This window comes from Myotis myotis, unplaced genomic scaffold (genome assembly GCF_014108235.1).
Source record: "Myotis myotis isolate mMyoMyo1 unplaced genomic scaffold, mMyoMyo1.p scaffold_m19_p_4, whole genome shotgun sequence".
NCBI lineage: Eukaryota > Metazoa > Chordata > Mammalia > Chiroptera > Vespertilionidae > Myotis > Myotis myotis.
The window spans coordinates 94,057,794-94,080,580 of NW_023416346.1; the positions used below are offsets into that span (position 1 = coordinate 94,057,794).

At 45.4% G+C, this 22,787-nt stretch overlaps 1 protein-coding gene and 1 pseudogene across 2 annotated transcripts in view; both read left to right on the forward strand.

Moving 5' to 3' along the window:
• LOC118654202 (vascular endothelial growth factor receptor kdr-like) overlaps positions 1-22,787 on the forward strand; it is a 463,598-nt gene that overhangs the window by 125,207 nt on the left and 315,604 nt on the right. The window lies entirely within an intron of this gene.
• Positions 5,499-7,400, forward strand: LOC118654252 (annotated as a pseudogene).

Sequence of the window (22,787 nt, forward strand, 5' to 3'; positions counted from 1 at the left end):
ATAATTTCTAATTTCATGCCATTGTGATCTGAGAAGATGCTTGATATAATATCAATTTTCTTGAACTTGTAGAGACTTAATTTGTGTCTTAACAAGTGCTCTATCTTTGAAAATACCCCATGTGCACTTGAGAAGAATGTATATTCTATCTTTTGGGGGTGAAATGTTCTGGAGATTTCAATTAATTCCATCTGATATAGTATGTCATTTATGATTGCTGTTTCCTTGTTGATTTTTTGTCTAGAAGATGTATCCAGTGGTGTCAGTGGGGTGTTAAAGTGTCATACTATGATTGTATTGCTGTTGGTTTCTCCCTTGAAATCCTCTGAAAATTTTTTATATATTGTGGATGTTCCTATGTTGGATGCATATATGATTACCAGAGTTCTTTTCTCCTGTTTTCTCTATCCCGTTAGTGTTATGAAGTTGCCTTCATTGCCTCTTCTTATGGCCATCACTTTGAAGTCTATTTTGTCACATATGAGTATTGCTACCCCAACTTTTTTCATTTCTATTTGCCTGGAAAAACTTTTTCCATTACTTCAATTTCATTCTGTTTGAGTCCTTTGTTCTGATATGGGTCTCTTGTAGACAGCACATACCATATATGGGTCGTGCTTTCTTATCCATTCAGCTACCTTATGTCTTTTGATTGGAGGATTTAAGCCATTTACATTTATGGTTATTATTGATAGATACATAATTATTGCCAGTCTTATTCTTCATGTTTATGTTCTTCTCTTTCTCTTTATTTCTTTTTTCTTAAAATAGTCCTTTTAGCATTTCTTGCAGTGCTGGTTTGGTGGTAATAAATTCTTTTAACCTTTTTTTCTTGTCTGTGAAGCTCTTTATTTCACCTTTGATTTTGAATGATAGCTTTGCTGGATAGAGTTGTCTTGGGCTCAGTCTCTAGGTTTTAATTACTTCATGCTATTCCCTTCTGAGCTTTAGTATTTCTATTGAGAAGTCAGCTTACAGTCTAACGGGGACTCCCTTGTAGGTAACTTTTTGTCTCTCTCTTGTGGCCTTTAAGGGTCTTTCTTTGTCTTTAATGTTTGTCATTTTAATTATGATATGCCTAGCAGTGGGTCTTTTGGGGTTCATCTTGATCAGAACTCTCTGTGTTTCCTGAAGTTGAGTGACTTTTTCATTCACCAGGTTAGGGAAATTTTCTGCCATTACTTCTTCTAACAAGTTCTCTATTCCTTCCTCAGATTCTGTTCCTTCTGGTACCCCTATAACGCCAATGTTGTTACATTTCATATTTTCCAAAACTTCCCTTAGGCTCTCCTTCTGCTCTTTAATTTATTTTTTTCCATTTGCTGCTCTGAATTGGTATGCTTATTTTTTTAATACCTTGTCTTCTAGTTCATTGATTCAGTCCTCAGCTTCTTTTAGTATACTTTTGAACCCTTCCATGGTGTTCTTTATTTCAGCTATGTCATTCATAATTTCCAATTGGTTCTTATTTATTATTTCAACCTATCATTTCATATTGGTATAGCGCTCTTAATTAAGACCCTTATAATTCTCATTTAGTTGCTTATAGTTCTCAGTGAATTGTTTGAGCAGCCTTATTACCATTAGTCCAAATTCTTTATCTGACAAATTTTTTACCTCCATTTTATTTTGTTCATTATCTGCTGATGCCTCCTTTTCTCTCAGTTGGGGGTTTTTCTTTGTCTCCCCATTTTTTCTGTTCCTTTGTTTTTGTTTCTATGTATTAGATCAAACTGCTATGCCTCTCAGATTTTGTGGGGTGTACTTATGCAGTAGGGGTTTTGTGGGACCCAGTGTGTAGTATCTTAGATCTCCTGAGCGGGGTGCTCTAGAAAAGCCCCATACTTGAGTTATTTGTGTGCTCCTGTTGTAGTTGGCTCTTGAATATGATTGTCCCATTCATGGATGGAGTCTCTTCTCCAGCTGCCTGACTATGTGGCTCACCCCCGACCACATCATGTGAGCTGTTGTGGAGGTGCTGACTGAATGGAACAAAATATAACACAACAAAACACAAAACAGAAGAAACTCAACAAAACATATGCAAGACCCCTACAGCACCAACAAAATAACTACCATAGAAGAGAGAAAACTAAGAAAGAGAAATGAGAGCAAGAATGGTTGAAAAAAGAAAGAAAAGAAAACTATGAGGAGAAAACAAAACAGAACAAAAAAACCCCAAAAAATACAAATAAAAAACAAAAAAGGAGGATGGACTATGTAGATGCAAAGTTGAAATAAAGAAAATAAGAATAAAGAATTAGAGGAATAGAGGGAGGAAAACAGTTTAAAATAAAGGAGGGATAAAAGAAATGAAAAGACAAGAAAAAACTTTTTTGAAAAGGAAAATAGAGGAAAAAGCAGATGGACCTAAAATACAAAAAAAAAAAAAAAGAGAAAAAAAGGATGAGAAAGAAGGAGAAAAAGAAAAGAGAGAAAAAATGAGTAATGGAAAAAAAATTGAGTATGAAAAGGGAAGAGGACAATTAGATATATGAACAAAACAACAGAGACTAGAAGAAAACAAATCAATAAAGCAGATAGATAAGATAAATTGTAAAAGGGGAAAAAGAGAAAAACGAAAGAAGAAAAAGGGAGGGAAAAAAGAGAAAAAAGAAGGCAAACAAAGTGAAGTAGCATTCATTCAGCCCAGTTTACTGCCCCATGGGAGCTTGCTTTGGATTCCATTCTTCTGTCCTTTCTGCCAATTCTGGGCTTCCTGTTAGTTACTTAGGTGCTAAGTACTGTCAGGTACTATCTTTTGGCTTTTAGCAACCTGCTTGAAGCTCCAAGCTATGCAGTGATCCACCATTTGTGTCTGTCTCCAAATGCCTTGGCTGTAAGCAGGAGGGGCCAATCTGCCCTGTAAAGGGGTTTGTTATCAGCATGGGGCCCAGGGCTGGATTAGCAAACTTCCTTGGTTCCCAGGCTCTGCCTCTGCCCACCTTTGCCTGCTAGCCAGCTATCAAACTTAATCACTCAAAAGTCTGTTTCTGAAAGTGCTTTAAGTGGGGAAGGTGCTGTTTAGCTTTCAGGGAATGTGGTGAGTGTGTTTCTTTGTCCCAGAGCTACTCCTTCATGAGTGGCCCGAAATATTACTCTGCCCACGACTGGAAAGAGATCCTTGTATGGAGACCAGTGGGATATGCAGGAAACCTGGAGTTTTATCATCTCTCCCATGTGGGGAAAGTAGGAGTCTGGTTCCCAGGATAGTGGGGCAGATGCCCCTCCCCCAATCCAGTCACTGAGGGATTCCCAAGGTTGTTTAAACCTGTAGGCTTGACCTCTGCTTTTGTTTCCTAGGAAGAGGTCAAAATGCAGGATGTGACATACAGGACCCCTGATGGTGGAACAGGCTGTATCACTAGGGCATGGTTTTTTTTTTCTTCTCCTGCCCTGCAGTTTCTGGGAGCGGCTAGCTCCTCTCAGGAAAAATGGCCATTTCGGTTTGGGGACCGATGACCAAATGTTCCTGGCTACTGTTTTTCAAAGTCACCCCACCCCAATGCTCCCCATTCCAGCCTCTCTTTAGGCACCTCAAGTCCGCGCCTCCCTCCCTGCACCAAAGCCTTGGATAAGTAGCTGCAAATGAAAACTCCTGTGCTCTGGGTTAAAATCAACAATAACAACAACAAAACACAAACAAATCAAAACAAAAAAATGGAACTGCTTTCCCTCTGACAGGCTCCAGTCTACCAGCTTCAGGCCTGCAGCTTTTTGCTGCTGGATGTTACGTGGGTCATGCTTGGGGCTGTGAAGCCCAGCCTGGGTTGTGAGCCTCTGTCTTTGAGGGAATACACTTTTCATAGCCCAATACTCCCTTCTCTCTCTTCTCTCTTCTCTCTCTCTCTCTCTCTCTCTCTCTCTCTCTCTCTCTCTCCCTGCCCCGCGGCCCTTAAGAGCTTGTCAGCTCATCTCTTGTCCTCGCCTTTCCTTTCCTACCGATCTCCATGTGTTTTCTATACTTTGATATATGTCTTCTTCTCAGCTGGACCTCAGTTGGTAAATTCAGGCGAATGTTCTCCAATTAGTTGCATTTACAGTCTGACCCTGGGATGAGGTGCATGACAGGTCTGCCCATATGGCCACCATTTATTTTTTCTCTCTCTGCTTTTAGTATTTATTTTTGTTGTTGTTGTTAGGTGCAATGGATGTAAGACTTTTATTATGGTGTATATTTCTTTTTCTTGAGATTTTAAAATATTCTTTATTGTTTAAAGTATTACATATAGTAATACATATGTCTCCTTTATCCCCCAGTGACCTCTCCCCGGCCACCCCCAACTCCCAGCACATGCCTTCACCCCCTACTGTCTGTATCCATTGTTTATGCTAATATGCATGCATACAAGTCCTTTAGTTGATCTCTTACCCCAGCCGTGGGCAAACTACGGCCCGCGGGCCGGATCCGGCCCATTTGAAATGAATAAAACTATTGAAAAAAAAGACCATACCCATTTATGTAATGATGTTTACTTTGAATTTATATTAGTTCACACAAACACTCCATCCATGCTTTTGTTCCGGCCCTCTGGTCCAGTTTAAGAACCCATTGTGGCCCTCGAGTCAAAAAGTTTGCCCACCCCTGTCTTACCCCCACCCCTCCCCTGACTTCCCTCTGAAGTTTGAGGGTCTGCTCAATGCTTTTCTGTCTCTGGATCTATTTATGTTCATCAGATAATCCTATCTAATAAAAGAGAAACATGGTAATTAGCTGTACATCCGCTACCCTTCCCATTGGCTGATCAGCAAGATATGCAAATTAACTGCCAACCAAGATGGCGGCAGCAGCCAGGCAACTGAGAACAGGAGGCTTGGTTTCCCTGGCAATGGAGGAAGCCAAGGTTCCCTGCCTGCGGCTGCGGGGCTCTGAGCTCCTGAAGCAACAGTTCCAAAAGATACAATGTTTCAATTATAGAAGCTAAAAGATGACGGTTAATTTGCATACTCAGGCTCCAAGCAGTGGAGCGAAGCCAAACAGCCCTGAAGCCGCAGAGCAGAGAGGCCTCACTGCCCGGGGATCAGCAGAGCCGGGAGGCCTCAGGGCCCAGGGATCAGCAGAGCTGAGAGGCCTCAGGGCCCCGGGATCAGCGGAGCCCAGAGGCCTCCCAGCCCGGGATCAGCAGAGCCGAGAGGCGTCCCGGCCCCGGGATCAGCGGAGCCGAGAGGCCTCAGGGCCCCAGGATCAGCGGAGCCGAGAGGCCTCAGGGCCCCGGGATCAGCGGAGCCTGATGGAAGCCCTGTGTGTTTATGCACCGTGGGGGTGCAGAGGTCCTGTCCTAGGCAGAGGCCAATGACGAAACTTCCAACTCTGAGAAGCAGCCTGGGGGTTGGAAGGCGGCTCCTCTGACCTCAGTGCTGGAGTCCCACCGCTCCACCAGGAGAGGAGCAGAGAAAGGCCAGAGCCTCCCTCAAGGTGACCACCCACACCAGGCAGGCTGCTGGGACTGTTCGTGGAGGGCTCACTTCCAAGCCCAGCCCGTGGCCCTGCCGCAGCCATGGCACTCCTGGGTGCAGGCCCCAGCGGGACTTGGGGTAGCGGTGGGGGCGCTGTGAGTCCTGGGCTCCTTGCCTGCCTTCCAAGGCTTCCTCCTGCTTTAGGGCTCGCCCTCCACCAGCCTCCTCCTCCCCAGCTCCCAGAGCAGAGGACCCACCGAGGGCGCTCCCTGCTGGACGAGGGGGTGCATGGAGCGGTGGGTACTCCCGGGTGAAGGGTCACCCTGGGGAGGAGTCCCGACACCTCCAAGACCCGCTCCTGTTCAGCAGCATCCCCAAGATCGCGCGTCTGCACCGTCTGCACCGTGGGCTGTGGGGCAGCGTGATGGCGCCAATGGTGGAGAAGGCGCTGCGCACGCGGGGGCTGCTGCAGCCCGGGACCTCCTCAAAGGCTTCAAGATGTTCGGCTCCCTCTTCAATCCCTACATCCGGTACTGCATGGAGGAGGAGGGCTGCATGGGGTACATGCACAGTCTGCTGCGCGACAACAACCTCTTCCCGGCCTAGGTGACGTGGGCCGAGAAGCATCAGCAATGCCAGCGGCTGAAGCTGAGCGACATGCTCGCCAAGCCCCACCAGCGGCTCACCAAGTACCCGCTGCTGCTCAAGTCGGTGCTGAGGAAGAGGGACGAGCCACGTGCCAAGGAGGCCGTCATCACCATGATCAGCTCCGTGGAGGCTTCATCCACCACGTGAATGCGTCCATGCGGCAGCGACAGGAGCGGCAGCAGCTGGCCGCCGTGGTGAGCCACATGGACGCCTACAAGGTGGTGGAGGGTAGCAACGACGAGGTGGACAAGCTCCTGAAGGAATTTCTGCATCTGGACCTGACCGTGCCCATCTCAGGTGCCTCCCCAGAGGAGACGCGTCAGCTGATGTTGGAGGGCAGCCTGAAGATGAAGGAGGGAAAGGACAGCAAGATGGATGTGTACTGCTTCCTCTTCACGGACCTACTCTTAGTGACCAAGGCAGTGAAGAAGGGTGAGGGGACCAAGGTCATCAGGCCATCACTGCTGGTGTGCCGGGAGCTGCGGGACCCTGGCTCCTTCCTCCTCATCTACCTGAACAAGTTCCACAGTGCCGTGGGGGCCTACACGTTCCAGGCCAGAGGGCAGTCTCTGTGCCAGGGCTGGGTGGACTCCATTTACAATGCCCAGAACCAGTTGCAGCAGCTGCATGTGTAGGAGCACACGGGCAGCCAGCAGCACCTACAGAGCCTGGAGGAGGAGGAGGAGGAGCAGGAGGACGAGGAGGAAGATGAGGAGGAAGAGGAGGGTGGGGAGAGTAGTACTTCTGCCACCAGCTTCCCCACCATCCTGCGCAAAAGCAGCAACAGCCTGGACACCCAGCACTGCGCCTCGGACAGCTCCACGGAGACCCTGGCCATGGTGGTGCTGGAGCCCGGGGAGACGCTCTCCTCTACTGAGTTCGAGGGCGGCCCCTTCAGCTCCCAATCGGACAAGATGTCCCTCAGTACCACCGCCTCATCTGTCACACTGACCAGCGAGCTGCTGGCCCTGGGCCCCGGGGAGGGCAGCTCCTGCTCCATGGACTCCGCCTACGGCACCCTGTCCTCCACCTCCTTGCAAGACTTTGCGACCCCAGCCCCTGTGGTGGAGCCAGCACCCCGGCCCCTAGATTTACCACAGGCCCCTTCACCCCGGCCCTTGCCCCGCCTCCGCCGCCGCCCCCCTGTCCAGCTGTTGTCCCGCCTGCTCCACCTGCTCAAGTCCAAATCTGAGGCCAGCCTCCTGCAGCTGCTGGCAGGGGCCGCCACCCAGGGGGCGCCCCCAGCCCCCAGCCCCCAGCCCCCAGCCCCCACCCGCAGCCTGTCGGAACTCTGCTTGGCTGCCACAGCCACCAGTGCATCAGGACCACCCTGCTGCTTAACTCCCAGGCCCTGAGCACAGTGTGGAGCCGCTATGCCTGGAGGGCGCGGTCCGGGGCCCGGGGCCCAGCGTGGAAGGGCCGCAGTGTGGCCACCAGACCCTGAAGGCTGCCCTGAAAGCCACACAAAGACAACCTTCTACTGGAGGGCAGGCATGTGGTGCTCCGGGAAGATTCCCGAGGTAGGGAAGGAAGGTCATGGAAGGGAACAATTGCAAGAGGAGGTCCCGAAGGTTCTGAAAGCAGAGGACCAGCTCCTTGCAGGCCTGAACTCTGTGTGGGCCTCTTTATCGGCCCTGGCGGTGGGAGACACAGAAGGAGGTGATGGACAGGGGCTGTGCCCAAGGAAGACTCAGAGGAAGCAATGTGTTTGGCAGGGCCAGGCGGAGCAGGCAGGCCCGTGCGGATCCCGCTGGAGCACAGCCAGACCCCAAGGCGACCACCAAGCCAGGCCCCAGGGAGAAGCGAGCAGATGCCACTCCACTCTCTGGAGAAGACCATTAAGCAGAAAACTAAAGAAACCAATTTTACATCATTTCCCAGGTGGAGAACAGTTGGCATGTAAGCCCCTGACCAGTGCCCAGCCTCTCCTCTGTCTGTCTATCTCACTCTTAGGTACCATGTTCTTTGTTCTCTCTTAGCTGCAACTCATTTTTAAACTAGATTGCTTTTAAAAGAAGACTCAATAAAATTTCCCTTAAGTTATTTAGGCGGTGCTGGGGCTGCTGGGGGCCGGATTACAGACACAAACACGCAGCGGGGAGCCTGTACCCAGCAGCCCCAAGGCCCACCACCTTGGTGCTGGGGCTGCTGGGGCCCTGATCAAAGACCTACAGCCCCAAGCCCCGCCATCATGGTGCTGGGGCTGCTAGGGGTATCAGAAACACAAACCCGCAGGCCCGGCACCCAGCAGATCCAAGGCCTTCGCGGCAGCGCTAAGGAGCAGCAAGCCGAGCGGTAGGAAGCAGCAAGCAGGTGGGCAGTAAGGAGGGAGGGGTCCCGGACTGCGAGAGGGCACATGCTGGGCTAAGGGACCCCCCACCCATCCCCAGTGCACAAATTTCATGCACCGGGCCTCTAGTGTTTATTATATTCCACAGATGAGAGAGATCATGCGATATTTATCTTTCTCCAACGGGCTTATTTTGGTTAGCATAATGCTCCCCATGTCCATCTATGTTGTTTACCAATGATAAGAGTTCTTTCTTTTTTATAGTGGCATACTATTCCATTGTGTAGATATACCAGATTTTTTTAATCCACTCATCTGCTGATGGGCACTTAGGCTGTTTCCAAATCTTAGCTATGGTAAGTTGTGCTGTTATGAACATAGGGGTGCATATGTCCTTTCTGATTGGTGTTTCTGATTTCTTGGGATATAATACTAGAAGTGAGATTACTGGGTCAAATGGGAGCTCGATTTTTAATTTTTTGAGGAAACACCATACTGTTTTGCACAGTGGCTGCACCAGTCTTCATTCTCACCAGCAGTGCACGAGGGTTCTTTTTCTCCACAACCTCACCAACACTTGTTGGTTGTCGATTTGTTGATGATAGCCATTCTGACAGGTGTGATATAGTATCTCATTGTCATTTAGATTTGCATCTCTTGGATGATTAGTGACTTTGAACATGTTTTCTTTCATATGTCTCTTGGCCTTCTGTATGTCCACTTTCAAAAGTGTCTATTTAAGTCCTTTACCCATTTTTCGATTGGATTGTTTATCTTCCTATTGTTAAGATGTATGAGTTCCCTATAAATTTTGGAGATTAAGCCCTTATGAGATATAACATTGGAAAATATGTTCTACCATGCAGGGACTTTCTTCTTGTTTTGTTGAAGGTTTCTTTTGCTATGCAGAAGCTTTTTATTTTGATGTAGTCCCATTTGTTTATTTTCTCCTTAATGTACATTGCCCTAGGAGCTGTATCAGTAAAGATATTGCTACCACATATGTCTGATGTTTTGCTGCCTGTGGATTCTTCTTAGATTTTTATGGTTTCCCATCTTATGTAAAGTCCTCAGTCCATTTTGAGTTTATTTTTGTGTATGGTATAAGTTGGTGGTCTAGTTTCATTTTTTTGCATCTATGTGTCCAATTTTCCCAACACCATTTATTGAAGAGACTGTCTTGACTACATTTTATGCACTTTCCTCCTTTGTCAAATATTAAATGAGCATAACAGAAATTGGGTCAATTTCCGAGTTCTCTGTTCTGTTCCATTGGTCTCTGGGTGGAGCGGACGCAGATTTCTCTGGGTCATACAGTCCCTGCTTTCTTGTAGCCTGGAGTGAGACATGTGTTGGAATACTCTGGTTCACCCCTCCTCAGTGTGGAGTGGGGGCAGATTGTCTTGTGTCACTCAGTTTGAGCTCCCCTGTGGCCTGAGTTGGGCACATGCTGGGTTACTCCAGGTCACCCAGGCATCAAGACTCTAGGCTCGGGTGGAGTGGTCAAAGGTTGCTCTGGGTTGCACAGTCAGATCTCCTCCGTGGTGTGCTCTGGTTTTCTCCAGGTTGTCCCAGTAGCAGTTCCCCATGCTGGGGGTGGAGTGAGTGCCAGATGGCTTTGGGTCAGGCTAGCAGTACATTTCTGGGGTCCGGGTGGAGGTGGGGCACAGGGTCCCCACTGGCTTGCACTCACTGTGGGGTCTTGGAGCCAGATCCTAGGATTCTGGGTTCCAGTGGGCTGGTGAGGAGGCCTGGTGCGGGAGTTCACTCTATCAGTATGTGCTCCCTGCAGACCCCTGGGAGCCTGCTTGGAGGTACTGCACCACTCACTCCTGGGGCACAGTGGTGGTTCCACATGGGTTATGGCTGGCATGCAGCTTTCTCTAGGCATCCTTTGCCCTTCCTTATTGAAAAATGTCTCCTCAGCTGTGTCTAATTTGTTAATTCTGGGTGGATGTTCTCCAATTTAGTTGCTCTTTCCTGGCCCTAGGAGGAGGTGCATGACACTGCTGCCTATTTGGCTGCCACCCCCACTCCCTTTAATATTTAAAGGAGTCTCAATAATGTTTTCTGTTGGTGCTGCACCACTGGGAAGTCCCATCAACAGTGCACAAGGGTTCCATTTCCTCCACATTCTCATCCACATATGTTATGTACTGAGTTTTTAATACCTGTTTTGACTGGTGCTATATGGTATTTCATTGTGGATTTGATTTGCATTTTCCTGATGATTAGTGATATTATTATTTATTTATTTATTTTATTAAATCTTTATTCAGATTATTACATTTGTTCCTCTTTTTTCCCCCCATAGCTCCCCTCACCCAGTTCCCACCCCACCCTCTGCCTTTACCCCCCCCCCACTGTCTTCATCCATAGGTACACAATTTTTGTCCTGTCTTTTCCCGCATCTCCCACACCCCTTTCCCCCCCAAGAATAGTGAGTCCATTCCCTTTCTATGTCGCTGATTCTATTATAATCACCAGTTCATTATGTTCATCAGATTATTTATTCACTGGAGTTTTAGATTCACTTGTTGATAGATGCATATTTGTTGTTCATAATTAGTATCTTTACCTTTTTCTTCTTCTTCCTCTTCTTAAAGGATACCTTTCAGCATTTCATATAATACTGGTTTGGTGGTGATGAACTCCTTTAGCTTTTCCTTATCTGTGAAACTCTTTATCTGACCTTCAATTCTGAATGATAGCTTTGCTGGAAAATTAATCTTGGTTGTAGGTTCTTGGCATTCATCACTTTGAATATTTCTTGCCACTCCCTTCTGGCCTGCAAAGTTTCTGTTGAGAAATCAGCTGACAGACGTATGGGTATTCCCTTGTAGGTAACTGAGTTTCTTTCTCTTGCTGCTTTTAAGATTCTCTCTTTATCTTTTGCTCTTGGCATTTTAATTATGATGTGTCTTGGTGTGGTCCTCTTTGGATTCCTTTTGTTTGGGGTTCTCTGCGCTTCCTGGAATTGTAAGTCTATTTCTTTCACTAGGTAGGGGAAGTTTTCTGTCATTATTTCTTCAAATAGGTTTTCAATATCTTGCTCTCTCTCACCTTCTGGCACCCCTATAATTCTGATGTTGGTACTTGAAGCTGTCCCAGAGGCTCCTTACACTATCTTCGTATTTTCGCATTCTTTTTTCATTTTGCTTTTCTGGTTGGGTGTTTTTTGCTTCTTCGCATTTCAAATCTTTGCCTTGATTCTTGTGCTCCTCTGGTCTGCTGTTGGGAGTCTGTATAATATACGTTATTTCAGTCCGTGTATGCTTAATTTCTAGTTGGTTCTTTATCATAACATCGAGGGTCTCATTAGATTTCTTGTAGATCTCAATAACTTTATCAGCAGCTTCTAGACAGTTCTTGAGAGACCTTAAAAGTGTGGTTCTGAACTCAATATCCTCCATTGACAGTTTTGTCCTGTTTCTTTGTCTCCGCATTTTTATGCTTTCTTGGTGCACCCCCTAGTGGTCTTTGTGCGCAGTGTTGTTGTAGTTAAGCCTTGATTGTTGTAGTTAATACTAGGGGGATTTGACCTCCAGGCCAACTGGCTGTGAGAATCAGCTGTGTCTGCAGTGGGAAAGCTTCTGTCCTCTAGGGAGGTGCTAATCTAGCCTTTGCCTGAGGCTATCTGGCAAATGGCTCTGTGCAGGGCTTGGGCGGGGCGAGTCGCACAGGATCAACAGAGCGGGTGGAGGGAGCAGTTATGGCTGCTCTCATTCCCGTCCCCAGAGGCTCTGCCTCTCAAGAGTCCCAGCAACTGCTGCAAACCTCGGAGAGAAAGCTGCCCTCGCATTCCGACCGATGCCAGACAGTCCCGCTTCTCCCATTTGAGTCTGGGTCCCTAGAGACTCACCCAGAACTGGAGCTCAGAATCTGAGACTCCCTCCAGATTGAAAACGACAACCACGCCCTCAGCTATCAGCCCGCTCTGCGCGTACCTCCGCACCTTTGTATTTTCCGCACTGCGCTTCCTCTGAGTCTCGTATGCTGTTCTCTTTCCTTCTAGTTGAAGAATTTCCCCTCAGCCAGTCTTCCTGTGGTTCTGGGCGATGTCCATTCCATCTTTTAGTTGTATTTTTGAAGTGGTTGTTCGAGCCAGCTAACTCCGGTGTTTACCTATGCCGCCATCTTGGTTTCCCTCAGTAGCCTCTGATTAGTGATATTAAATATCTTTCCATTATATCTGTTGGCCATCTGTATGTTTTCTTTAGAGAAATATCTTTTCATGTCCTTTGCCCTTTTTAAATTCACATTGTTAATTTTTTTGTTATTAAGCTGCATGAGTTTCTTATATATTTTATATACCAACCTCTTATTTAATACTAGAGGCCCAGTACACAAAATACATGAACTTGGGGGGTCCCTCAGCCAGGCCTACACCCTCTTGCAGTCAGGGAGCCCTCAAGGGATGTCTGACTGCCAGTTTATGCCTGCTCCCCGTGGAACATCCTTAGCGCTGCTGTGGAGGTGGGAGAGGCTCCTGCCACCACCACTGTGCTCACCAGCCATGAGCCTGGCTTCTGACTGAGTGGCGCTCCCCTTGTGGGAGCTCACTGACCACCAGGGGGCAGCTCCTGCATTGAGCGTCTGCCCCCATGGAGATCAATGCGCATCATAGCGACCAGTCTTTCTGACGTTCGGTTGATTAGCCTTTTATTATGTAGGATATCATTTGCAAATATATTGTCTTATTCATCAGGTTGTATTTTTCCTCTTTATGTTATTTTTTTCCGTCACCATTTATTCCCCTTATACCCTCTTCCACCTCCACACCCTTGCCACTCTGCAATCACCACCTTTTGTCCATGTCCATGAGTTCTTTTTGTTTTGTTGAAGGTTTCCTTCACTGTGCAGAACCTTTTTAGTTTGATAATGTCCTATTTGTTTATTTTTGTTTCCCTTGCTCAAGGTGCATATTTAAGTGGTATTACTCAGACTGGTGACAAATTGTTTGCTTCCTATGTTTTTTTTCTAGCAGTTTTATAGTTTCAAGCCTTACATTTAATCCTCTAACCATTTTGATTTTATTTTTTATGTGGTTTAAGAGAGGGGTCCAATTTCATTTTTTTGCATGTATCTATCTAGTTTTCCCAACACCACTTGTTGAGGAGACTGTTGATACTCCATTGTACATTTTTACCTCCTTAGTCATAGGTATGTTAACCATATAAGCAAAGATTTATTTCTGGGCTCTCTATTTTGTTCCATTTATCTGTGTATCTGTCTGTTTTGTGCCAATATCATTCTGTTTTGAATAATATTGCTTTGCAGTATAGTTTAAGATCAGAGAGCATGGTACCTCTAACTTTGCTCTTCTTTATAAATATTGCTTTGGCTATTTTGGCTATTTTTGGGTATTTTGTAGTTCTATATAATTGAATAAATAAATAAATAAATAAATAAATAAATAAAAGTTTAGGATTATTTATTCTATCTCTGAAAAGAATGACAGTGGCATTTTTATAATAATTGCATTGAATCTGTCAATTGCTTTTGGTACTATGATCACTTTAACAATAATTATCCTTCCAATCCATGAGCATTGTATATTCTTCCATTTATTTTTGTTCTTTTCAGTTTCTTTCATTTTTAAAATTTGTATTGAATTTATTGGGGTGGCAATGTTTAATAAAATTATATGGGTTTCTGGCATATGATTGCATGATACATCATCTGAATATTGCATTGTGTGTTTACCACCCAAAATCAAGTACCTCGATTTTTTTCTATAATGTCTTACAGTTTTCAGATTACACGTCTTTCACCTCCTTGAATAAATTTTTTTCCTGGGTGTTTTTTAAAAATATATTTTTATTGATCAGAGAGGAAGGGAGAGGGAGCGATAGAAACATCAATGATGAGAAAGAATCATTGACTGGCTGCCTTCTGCATGTCCTCCCCCCACGGGGGATCAAGCCCACAACCTGGGTATGTGCCCTGACTGGGTATCAAACCCTGACCTCCTGGTTTATAGGTTAATTATCAACCACTGAGCAACACCAACCAGGCCTGGGTGCTTTTTTTAAAATTTTTCTTTTAATCCTCAGATGAGGATATCTTTTTTAAATTTATCTTTATTGTTGAATGTATTACAGCTGTCCCCTTTATCCCCGATTAGTCCCCTCCATCCCACTTTCACCCCTTCCCCAGGCCTTCTCTGCACTATTATATATCCATGAGTTATGCATATATGCATGTAATTTATTTGATTAATCTCTTCCCACCATCCCCCCTTCCTTCTAAAATTTGTCGGTCTGTTGCATGCTTCAGTGTCTCTGGATCTATTTTGTTCATCAGTTTATTTGGTTCATTAGATTCCACATATGAATGAAATCATGTGATACTTGTCTTTCTCTGACTGGTTTATTTTGCTCAGCATAATACTCTCCAGGTCACTCCATGCTGTCTCAAAGGGTGAGAGAGCCTTCTTTTTTACAGCTGCATAGTATTCCATTGTGTAAAAGTACCACATCGTTTTATCCACTCATCTACTGATGGGTACTTGGCTGTTTCCAGATGTTAATTATTGTAAATAGCACTGCTATGAACATAGGGGTGCATATATTCTTTCTGATTGGTGTTTTGGAATTCTTAGAATGTATTGCTAGAACATGATCATGTGATTTTTATTGTTCACTTTGTTTATGCGGTTTATTACATTTATTGATTTGTGTTTATTGTACCAACCTTGCATCTCTGGAATAAATCCTACTTGATCATAGTGTATGAACATTTTAATGTAGTGCTAGATCAGGTTTGCTAATATTTTGTTGAGAATTTTAACATCTATATTCATGCTACCTGATATACTACATATCCATAGTGATCAAAACAGCAGTACTAACATAAAAACTGATATATATATATATATATATATATATATATATATATATATATATAGATATAGATAGATATGTAGATCAATGGAACAGAATAGAGGGCCCAGAAATAAATCCACACCTTTATCGTCAATTAATATTTGACAAAGGAGGCAAGAACATGCAGTGGGGTAAATATAGTCTCTTTGATAAATGGTGCTGGGAAAATTGGAAATATACATGCAAAAAACTGAAACTAGACAACCTTCTTACACCATACACAAGAATAAACTCAAAATGGATTAAGGAAATAAATGTTAGAATCAAAACCACAAAAATTCTATTAAGCTGCATAGGCAGTAAAGTCTCGGACATTTCTCATAGCAATATTTTTTTTTCTTCTGATATATCTCCTCTGGGAAGGGAAACAAAAGAAAAAACACAATGGGACTATATCAAACCAAACATTTTTGCATTGCAAAGGAAACTCTCAACAAAGTAACAAAACAACCCACTGAATGGGAAAACATATTTGCTAATCATACATCTGGTAAAGGGTTAATATCCAATAGTTATACAGAATGTATACAATGCAACACCAAAATAACAAAATATCAATTTAAAAATGGGCAAGGGATCTGAATAGACACTCCTCCAAAGAGGACATATAGATGTCCAATAGGAATATGAAAAAATGATCAACATCACTAATCATCAGAGAAATGCAAATTAAAACCACAATGAGATATCACCTCATACCTGTCTGAATGGTTATTATCAATTAATCAACAAACACTATGTATTGGCGATGATGTGTAGAAAAGGGGACCGTTTGGCACTGCTGGTGGGAATGCAGATTGATGCAGCCACTATGGAAAACAATATGGAGTTTCCTCAAAAAATTAAAATAGGAATTGCCTGATATCACAGCAATTCCACTTCTAGGAATATATCCAAAGAAACATGAAACACTAATTTGCAAAATGTGGAAGCAACCTACGTGTCCGTCAGTAGATGAGTGGATAAAATAACATGGTTGTACTTTTATACAGTGGAATACTATGCAGCCTTAAAAAATAAGGAAAACTTACCTTTTTCAATAGCCTGGATATACCTGGAGAGAATTATGCTAAGTAAAATAAGCCAGTCAGAGAAAGACAAGTACCATATAGTTTCACTTATATATGGAATCTAATGAACAAAATATACAAACAAAACAGAAGTACACTCATTGATACAGATAAAAGACTGACAGCTGTCAGTGGGGAGAGGGGTTGGGGAGTTAGATGAAAAAGGTGAAGGGAGTAACCACTAAGAAAAACTCACAGACACAGATAACAGTATGGTGATTACTAGAGGAATAGGGGTGATGGAGGGAGATAGAAGATGATAAAAGGGGGATAAATGGTGACAGAATGAGACTTTATTTTGGGTGGTGAATACACTACAATATGCTTATGTATTATAGAATTGTACACTTGAAACCTATATAACTATTAACCAATGTCACCCCAATAAATTCAATAAAAATTTAAAAAAGAAAGCATTCCTTTCTTTTCAATTTTTTGGAATAGTTTGGGAAGTATAAGTACTAATTCTTACTAAAATGTTTGATAGAATCCACCTACGAAGCTGTCTGGTCTTGGGCTTTTGTTTATTGTGAGCTATTTTATTTCTGCTTCAATGTTGCTAGTAATTGGTCTATTCACATTTTTTGCTTCTTCCTGGTTTAGTCTTGGAAGGTTGCATGTTTCTAAAAATTTATGTATTTCTTCTAGATAGTCAAATTTTTGGCATATAATAGTTCATAGTATTCTTTACTGGCATGTCATATTTTTATAGTGTCAGCTCCAGTCTCTCCTCTTTCATTTCTTATTTATTTGTGTTCTCTTATTATTTGTGAGTCTTGCTAGAGGTTTGCCAATTTATTCTTTCAAAGAACCAGCTTTTAATTTTATTATTTTTTCTATTGTTTTTCTATTGTTTTTCAATTGATTTCCACTCTGATTTTTATTATTTTCTTCCTTCTATTTACTTTGGGGTTCTTTGTTCCTCTTTTGCTAATGGAAGTGCACATTTAGATTGCTTATTTTGTATATCCCCACTTCATGACATAGGCCTGTATAGCTTGAAATTTCCTCTTATAACTACTTTTGCTACATCCCATAAATTTTGTATGGTTGTGGTTTCATTATCATTGGTCTTAATGTTGTTTTTTATTTCCTATTTTATTTCCTCTTTGATTCATTGGGTGTTTAGAAGTATATTGTTTAATCTCCACATTTTTATGTTTTTTTCCAGTTTTTTTCTTCTTCTTATAGTTGATTTCTAGTTACATGCCACTGTGGTAAATATATGCCTGACATAATTTCAATCTTCTTGAATTTATTGAGTCTTATTTTGTGTCTTAGAATGTGATCTATCCTATAAAATGTTCCATGTGCAAGTGAGAAAATGTGTATTCTGCAGTTTTTGAATGTGGTATAATGTGGTATTTAAAACCATTATTTACTTCTTAATTTTCTGTCTGGATGATCTATGCATTATAGTAAGTGGAGTATTAAAGTCCACAACTAGTATTGGATTACTGTTAATTTGTCTTGTGTCCATTAACATTTGCTTTATATACTTGGGTGCGCCACTGTTGGGTGCATAGCTATTTATAACTGTTATATCCTCTTCTTGGACTGACTCCTTTAAAATTAAATAGTATTCTGCTTTATCTCTTTTTATTTATATACTAGAGGCCCGGTGCACAAAAATTTGTACACGGCGGGGAAGGGGTCTCTCAGCCCAGCCTGCGCCTATTCACAGTCCAGGACCCCTTGGGGGATGTCCACCTGTCAACTTAGGCCCACTCGCCGGGGGATCAGGCCTAAGCTTACAGTCAGACATCCTCTGGCAGCCAGGGAGCCTTCAGGGGATGTCTAACTAAAGGCTTAGTCGCCCAAGGGATCAGGTCTAAACCATTAGTTGGACATTCTTAATACTGCCATGGAGGTGGGAGAGGCTCCTGCCACCACTGCTGTGCTGGCCAGCCAGGAGCCAGCTTCTGGCTGAGTGGCACTCCCCATATGGAAGTGTACTGACCACCAGGGGGCAGCTCCTGCATTGAGCGTCTGCCCCCTAATGGCCAGTGTGCATCAAAGCAACTGGTCATTCTGCCATTCAGTCAATGTGCATATTAGCCTTTTATTATTATAATACTAGAGGCCAGGTGCACAAAAATTTGTTCACTCGGGGGCGAAGGGGGGTCCCTCACCCAGCCTGTGCCCTCTCACAGTCTGGGACCCCTCGGGAGATAACGACCTGCTGGCTTAGGCCTGCTCCCCAGTGGCAGAGGGCAGGCCCAATCCCTAGGTGCAGCCCCTGGTCGAGCTCAGAGCAGGCCTGATTGGGAGGTTGGGGCGCCACCCCGTCATGCACAGAGCAGGGCGGATCAGGAGGTTGCTATGCTACCCTCAGTCATGCTCAGGGTAGGGCCGATTGGGGGGTTGGGGCACCACCCCCTGTCACACTCAAGGCAGGGTCGATGGGGAGGTTGTGGCGCCACCCCCTGTCATGCACAGAGCAGGGCCAATCAGGGGGTTGAGGAGTTCCCCCCCTGTCATGCACAGAGCAGGGCCCATCAGGGGGTTGAGGAGCTCCCCCCTGTCACGCACAGAGCAGGGCCCATCAGGGGGTTGGGGAGCTTCCCCCTGTCACTCACAGAGTAGGGCCGATAGGGGAGTTGGGGCACCACACCCTGTCACACACAGAGCAGGGCAGATCAGGGGGTTGGGACACCGCACCCTGTCACACTCAGGGCAGGGCCGATGGGGAAGTTATGGCTCCACCCCGTCACACACAGAGCAGGGCCCGTGGGGGGGGGGGGGGTTGGGGTGCCGCACGCTGTCACACACAGCGCCGCAGGGCGATCAGGGGTTTTGGGCACTGCCCCCGTCACGCTGATCCCGGTGCTGGGAGGCCTCATGGCTCCGCTGATCCTGGTGCTGGGAGCATAATACCCTTTTACTATATAGAATAGAGGCCTGGTGCATGGGTGGGGGCCGGCTGGTTTGCCCTGAAGGGTGTCCTGGATCAGGGTTGGGGGTCCCCACTGGGGTAGTGAGGGGATGATGGCTGTTTGCAGCTGGTCACACCCCCTTCAGGGTGGGGGTCCCCACTGGGGTGCCTGGCCAGTCTGGGTGAGGGGCTGAGGGCTGTTTTCAGGCTGGGGGTGACTGAAGCTCCCAACCGCTCCTTTTTTCCTTTTTTTTTTTTTTTTTTTTTTTATTCTGGGCCAGCTTTAGCTTGAGGCTTGGCTTCAGCTCTTAGGCCTCCGCTCCTGAAAGTAGGTTTCTGGCCTTTGCATACAATGTTGGGAATCTGCTGGCTGAAGTCCTGCAGTATTTGTTACAATGTTTGAAACTGCAGGCTCAGAGGCCTGCAGCCGCAGGCGGGAACATTGGTTTCCTCCATCACTGAGGCAAGCAAGCCTCATGTTAGTTTCAAGCTGCCTGGCTGCCGGTCGCCATCTTGGCTGACAGTTAATTTGCATATCTCGCTGATTAGCCAATGAAAAGGGTAGCGGTCGTACGCCAATTACCATGTTTCTCTTTTATTAGTGTAGATAGGATGTCCTATTTCCTCCCTTTTGCCCCCTCTACCCAGCTCTTGCCCCCTACTTCTCTCTGGCCATCACCATACTGTTGTCTGTGTCCATGGGTTGTGCATATATTTTCTTTGGCTAATTCCTTCTTTAAATTCACTTCTTTAAATTTTATTTTCAGATAAGTGCTTATAACTGCACTATTATATATTTTCTATTATATCATTTAGAATTAAGATATTTTTTAATTGAACCCTTATAAATGTTAGCACAATTTAATAAATTATGCTAGAGTAATTAGGAGATTTCTCATGTAATGCATATACATTTCAATTAATATTTTATTAATTTTTGATTTTTTAATTTGAAATAATCTCATACATGTAAAGAAAAACCCTATAAAATATTACAGCACATTATATGTACCCTTCACTCAATTTCTTAGGTGTTAATAATTTAAACATAACCATTATACAACTAACAAAATTTGGAATATATTTTTCTTATAATCTTTTTAATGTTACTTAATCCATTTACTTTGTTTTTGTTAATCTTTACCCAAGGATATTTTTCCATTGAATTTTAGAAAGAGTGAAGGGAAAGGGAGAGACACATTGATTGGTTGCCTCCTGCACATGCTTTGATAGGGACTGGTGATCAAGCCAGCAACTGAGGTACATGCCCTTGACTGGAATCGAACCTGGGACCCTTCAGTCCACGGGCTAATGCTCTATCCACTGAGAAAAATAGGCTGCAGCTTAATTCATTTACTTTTAATCTATATGTGTCTTTATATTTAAAGTGGGTTTTGTTTTTGATTCACCCTGCCGGCTGCTGGGGGCTTCTGGGGCAGGTGTGCCCTGCCGCCGCGGGACCCGCCGATATGGTCGTAGGCTGGGCTCAGCTCAGCTTGGACTTGATCCTCGGGCAGCCCGGCCGGGGGGTACTGCAGCAGCAGAGACACCTCGGGGTCCATGGTCTGGACAGGGCAGCTCTGGGGAAGGTCACAGCCAGGCCTGTCACCCTGGGGGACCTAGAGCCACCCACAGACCTACTGAGGATCCCCCCAGCCCTTTTGCACCCGCGCTGGACAGTTAAGTGTCTTATCATCAAGCAGGTGCCCCAGACTCCAGCTGCCAGATGTCCGAGGGACTCCTGGGCACCCCATCACCCGAGGCCCTGGGTCCAGTCCCCTCTAATGTCCACGTCTCCCAAACCCAGGGATCAGGGACGCCTCCTAGGGTGCAGAAGTTCCATCTTCAAGCTGGTACTCACCACCACTTTGGCCTGTAGTCCCTGCCCCTTTCCCCTAGCGGAAGTGCCCACCCCTCCTTCCCTGGCTTCTCATTGGCCAGCTTCGGGGCTCGGAGCCCGCGGTGCAGCCACTCCACCTGGGGAGTCAGTGAGCTCACTTCTCTGTCTGGCCCTTCTCTGTCTGGCCCTCCCGCATCTTCTGCCCGGGGATCCAGGATCCGGGATCCGGGATCCGGGATGCCGGCCCTGCCTCCTCGGGCCGAGCCTGACCCGTGAGCCCGGAGCTTGGGACTTGGCTCACCTGGGCCCCGTGGCTGACAGTGTGACCTGGGCACGTCTTGCTTGTGGGGCCTTGGTGTACTGTCTGCACCAGGGCTTGGGGTGGGATGTGAATCAATGCGCTGAATATGCCCCCGTCCCAGCTTTCCCGTCCTAAGGCTGTGGCTTTCTGGGCGGATTGGAGTCATGTGAGGTCCTTAACAGTTCCCACTTGCCACTGTGCCCCCAGGTTTTGGCCGTGAATTCTGGAGAAAGGAAGCTGGAAGCAGCAGGGCCCAGAGGCAGAAGGACTCGCAGACCCCAGGAACAGGTGCACCCCTGCCACCCTGCTTGCCCTGCCACTGCGGGACCTGAGATTGGCGGGTCCTGCAGCGGTGGGGCACGCCTGCCCCAGAAGCCCCAAGCAACCGGCCGTGCCCTGCCGCTGCAGGACCCGCCAATCTCGGCAGGTCCCGTGGCGGCAGGGCAAGGCCAGCTGCTGGGGCTTCTGGGGCAGGCGTGCCTTCCTGGTGGCCGGCCTGTCCTGGATGGTGGTGCACTAGCGATTGGCACTGTCCCGCTCTGCCTGCAGTATGCAAATTAGCCGCCATCTTTGTTGGTGGTTAATTTGCATATCACCCTGATTAGCCAATGGGAAGCTAGCAAAGGTACAGTCAATTACCCTTTTTATCTTTTATTAGATAGGATTTTTGTTTTGAAGTCTATTTTGTCTGATATGAGTATTGCTACCCCAGCTTTCTTTTAATTTCCATTTGCATGAGTTATCTATTCCACCTTTCACTTTCAGTCTGAGTCTGTCTTTTAATCTAAAGTAGGTCTCTTGTAAGTGGCATATAAGTAGGTTATTTTGGGGATCTGAATTTTAATAAGATGTCTACTTAGCCTGGTGCCAGTAGTTAGATAATTTGTGATTTTTTTTCTAATCTGACTTCACAACATCTCTCTAAATTTGCTTGCTACCTCTTATATCTAATGCCTAAAAGGAATATGGAAGGAAATATCATCCAAAGAGAACATGAGAAGTTGTATGTAACTGCATTGGTAAATGAGTGCTTCATGAACATTTTTTGGGGGAGAAACTGGGATTCAGACTCATATATGGAAGGGATTGTGCCAAATGTTATCCTATTCAATGGTGGAATAGGCTGTGTCTCTCAATGGTAGTAAAGTAACCCAGATTAGATTGACAAACTGACAATAAAGACCTTCATACATAAGATAGAAAGGAAGAAGGAAGTGATTTTTAAGGACTTGTCCACTATTAAGAATGTCTGAGTCTGCCATCTGAGATTCGATAGGACTGGGATACTGGTAGAGGATTTCTAGGCAAGGGAACAATTCAAGTAAAGGAGTGGCGACCATAAAGCCTGCTTGGTTTAGAGTGAGTGGATGAGAATAGGTGTTGTGGAAGGATTTGGAGAGAGGGAAGTTTAGGAGAAGGCTTATTAGGTACTAGAGGCCCAGTGCATGTGCACCAGTGGGGCCCCTCGGCCTAGCCTGT